The sequence below is a fragment of the Nannospalax galili genome, unplaced genomic scaffold (assembly GCF_000622305.1).
Source record: "Nannospalax galili isolate Female #2095 unplaced genomic scaffold, S.galili_v1.0 scaffold1224, whole genome shotgun sequence".
Taxonomy (NCBI): domain Eukaryota; kingdom Metazoa; phylum Chordata; class Mammalia; order Rodentia; family Spalacidae; genus Nannospalax; species Nannospalax galili.
In genome coordinates this window covers 481691-486119 of record NW_008351701.1, presented here as the reverse complement: position 1 = coordinate 486119, position 4429 = coordinate 481691, and positions in this window count along the sequence as shown.

The window sequence follows — 4429 nt, the reverse complement described above, 5'->3', positions numbered from 1 at the left end:
AAAAAAAAGAGCACTGACTACTCTTGCAGAGGACCTGGGTTTGATTCCCAGCACCCACATGGCAGTTAGTAATCATCTATAACTCCAGTTCCAGGGGATCTGATGCCCTCTTCTGACCTCCTCAGGCATTGCATGACACAGGTGCACTTAAACACACGCAGACAATATACACTCATACACATAACAGAAATATTTAAAAAATAAAATAAGCTGGCTGAGGTGGCACACACCTTTAATTCCAGCACTCAAGAGGCAGAGGCAGGCAAATCTCTGTGAGTTCGAGGTCAGCCTAGTCTCCATAGCGAATCCAGGCCAGCTGTGGCTAACAGGGAGACACTGTCCCAAAAAGACAAAATAAGTCAAGGGGCTGTGAAATAGGTCAGTCAGTAAACTGCATGCCTTGTAAGCATGAGGACCTGGGTGCAATCCCCAGCAACCATGTAAAAAAGCCTGGCATAGGAGCTGGAGAGATGGCTCAGCAGTTAAGACCACTGCCTGCTCTTGCAGAGGACCCAATTTCAGTTTCTAGGACCCATACAGTGGGTAACAACCATCTGTCTGTAACTCCAGTTTAGGGACTATGATGCCCTCTTCTGGCCTCTGGAGGTATTGTATGCACATACCTTACATACGCATAGGCAAAACACTCATACATATTAAAAAAAAAACAAAAAAAAACCCCACATAATTAAAAATAAAAATAAAGCCCAGTGTAGTAGCATGTGCTTGTAATCCCAGTGCTGTGGTGGTGGAGACAGGTGGATCCCTGTGGCTCATTGGTCAGCCAGGCTAGTTTAATCATTGAGCCCGGAGACATCTCAGAAAAGCAGGGTGGGCTGCTCCTGAGGAATGACTCCTGAGGCTGACCTCTGGCCTCTACACACAACACAAGCACCTGCACACATGACCATGCACATATACACACCACACACAGTAAAAAGATCAAGATGCAACTCTGATACATTCATCATGGCTATTAGGCACAGAAATGAAAACCTGGCCAAGGAAGAATGGCTGTTTCAGATACAAATGAAGGTAAAAGGTGGTACCAAAGTAGGGGTAAGTCCAGCATGGTGCTGCATGCCTTTAATCCCAGCGCTTAGGAGGCAAAGCAGACAGATCTCTTGAGAGTTTGAGGCCAGTCTAGTCTACACACCCAGTTCCAGGCCAGCCAAAGCAACACGATAAGACCCTGTCTCAAAATGAAAAGCAAGCAAAAACCCCGCTGAAACCCAGAGGATAAGGCCACAGGCAGTGCGGCTGAAGAGATGGTTAAGAGCACTGGCTGCTCTTGCAGAGGACCTGGATTCGGTTTCCAGCTCCCTCATGGCCGCAAACAACTGTCTGTAACTCCAGTTCCAGGGGATCCTACGCCCTCTTCTGACCTCGGAGGGCACTACATGACACGGGTGCACTTACATACATATAAAATAATAAAATTATAAGAATGTCAGTTCTTTAGGGTGAGGAGGTTACAATCTTTAAATAGTCTGTTCTCTGTCCTGGAAGAATGCTAGACACAATACTCTTGCACCCTGAGAATTCAATCTCTGTTTTCTATTTAGTGCCTATAGTGTCTGCCTCAGTTCAATGCACTAAACTGACTTCCACCCTAGGCTTCCCTGGTGAGCTGGTCTCCGGGGTCTACTAGGTGGTCCTACCTGACTTGCCTGAGGGTCAGAGCCTGTGCCCTAGCACGCCTCAGTAAACCAATTTAAGAAGCAAGATTGATTAATAGTGAAAAAGAGAAAAAGATTTATTTAATGTGGCTCTAGGTTCTGGTTCGATTCTAACCACTGCAAAAAAAAGAATCAAACACACCCAGAACAAAACCCCACCCCTAAATGTCCCCTCAGCTTAGCTTCAGGCCTTCTCCTCTCTTGGTGGGCACTCGAGCCCGCAGAAAACACAGGAGCTGATGGAGACAAGCTAAGAATCCTAGTGGAGGGCAAGGCTGCCTTTTCGGGAAGACAAGGATTCCCACCAGCTGGGAGGAAGGAGGGCCATCCGGCCACAGCTGACTTCTGAAGACCTCTGGGTCCCGACCTGAAGTGAGGACCGAGCTGCCAGTCAGGAGGCGAGGTTTGACCGACTGTCCCGCCAGCGCAGGGCACGCGGAAGCTGCGCACTCTCAAGGACACCCGCCGGAAGGTGGAGACGCGGCGCGGGGCCGCGGGCCTGCCGGGTGGGAGCGCGCTCGGCGGCTCGGCCTACCTGGGTGCAGCGCTCCGCCTCGGAGCGAGACTTTCTCAGCCGGCGTCTCGCAGTCACAACTGCGCAGCGGAAATCCACATCCAGCACGTGCGGCGACAGCCCCAAAAACAACTCGGAGCGCCTCAGCTATAGGCGCGGAGCCCCGCGTCTGCCCACTCACACGCGTGACCCCTAAGATTTGCTTCCGACGGCAGCGAGCGAGGCGCGCCGGGCCCGCGAAGCCCCGCCCACTTAGGCCAGCCGGTGGCCGGCTTCAAACTTCCGGCTTCCGCCTGCGTCATCCTTACTAGGCCGCATCTCCGGAAGGCCCATTGGATTCTAGGGGCTGTGGTTCTGCTCCATCTAGAGCGCGTCTTTGGTGACCCAAACCTGGGAACCCGGAAAAGTCAAACTCAGCCAATCCCCAACTTACCCACGGTGACGAATACTGTAGCTAAGTAGATTCTCTCCGAGCTAGCCCTTGGAGATGGACGGCGCGCCCCCTAGAGTCTGGAGCCGCCCGTGGCCACGCCAGGTAAGGGACAGACCTGCACTAAAGCCACCGCACGACAGTGACTACTGTTTATGCCCAGTACGTGACCTAGTTTGCAGGCCGTGTGATAAAGCCCTTAAGAAGTGCTAGAAAGACAGTGATAGCTTCAGAGTAGGCGGGGCTCGGGGGCTCGGGTGGGGGTGGTGGGAAAGAGGAGGGGACAGTGGGCCCCACCGCTGAGGGCTGCGGGTGGCTGTGATTATCTAGAGGGATTTTTTTTTCTGTCTCACATTGAGTGAAAACATTTTTTTAAGTGAAAACATACATGCAGTGATACACAACGCACACTACCGCATGAACAGGAACTTCCCCAATTCTTCCTGCTTCTGGAAAAACCACACTTTATTGGGGGACAGATGGCTTGACAGTAGGCCTCACTCAGGCTCACAGTTGACTGACCGGGAAGGTGTTGGAACCTGGCTCTGCATTCCACCGAAACCTGGGAGTCAGTGCGTAGGCGGTTTGGGACCCAGCCAGACATGGGTGACAATGCACCTCCCTTTCTGCTTCATCCGCCAGTTGTGCCCTAAGATCGAATTCTCAGAGACTGTGAGTGGAGCAGAGCCTGGCACCTTGATGTGTTGGGTTAACATAAATCTGGCCAGAGCCCCAGTGCACCAACTGCTGCCACAAAGGAAATGGAGACCCCTGCTGGATGGAGAAGCCTCTCAGCCCTCAGGGACTATTTATAGCTAGGGACTCAGGCTGCTGATCTGTGACATTCCCCTGCCACCCAGTCTTGGAACAAGGCCAGTGCGAGGCATACTCCCCATCCCCCTTCCCTTCTTCCCTCACCCCAGGGCAGGGTGGTTTCAATTTTCATCCTCCTCTTGAGTTTCCCAGCTCCTAAGGTGTGGTCTGTTCCTCCCAAGGACCTTGTTCCAGAAAGGGCAGCTGGCCTTGGAATATCAGGACCCAGGGAGGTGGAAAGGTGCAGAACCTTTGAGCTGGCCCGAAGCCTCCAATACCAGCTTCTGGATAGCTCTCTTGGCTGCTCTGAGAAAGGTACAGGATTGGGCAGGAGGAGGGAGCAGAGTCAGGAGTCCAGAATGTCCTCCAGGGATATAAACAGCAGGAGGGGCCCACCACACTTCCCCCAGCTAGAGGTCCTAACTAGGGAGGTGGCACAAATAAGAAGGTCACTGGGAGCTCAGTGATCTGAGCCTGCTATGAAGAAGTGTAGCTGTCAGCAGATTAAATTCCTGCTCCCCAAAGAGGGTGCTGGAGGGCAGGGTGAAGGAAGGCTTGGAAAGGTCACACAGGGTGGGGAGGTACTGGCAAAGACCTAAGAACCAGGAAGTCGCTGGGGAGAATGGCAAGCCTCAGGCCAGAGATGCCAGTTTGGAGCAACCCTTTGTGCCAGAGTAGCCTGGGGAGGGGGAAAGGCTTCTGAGGAGGCAAATGTTGCTAGGAGAAGCTAGAAGGGAGTTGTTTGAGATCTTTGTATTTTGTTAACAAACACTGAGATCATTGATGCTGTGTGGGGCTTAGCAAAGGTCAGCCAAGGGGTCTCTGGGGCCTGTGACATCCAGACCCTTCCCCTCGGCAGCCCTTGCCTCATCATTCCTGTGGCTAAAGTATCTCTTCAGTCACTTAATGGGACTTGGGGACAGATTTCCAGTCTGCATGAGGCAGCAACTAGCAGCCCTTGACTTGGCACCTTCCCTTTCCCCGCCCACCCAC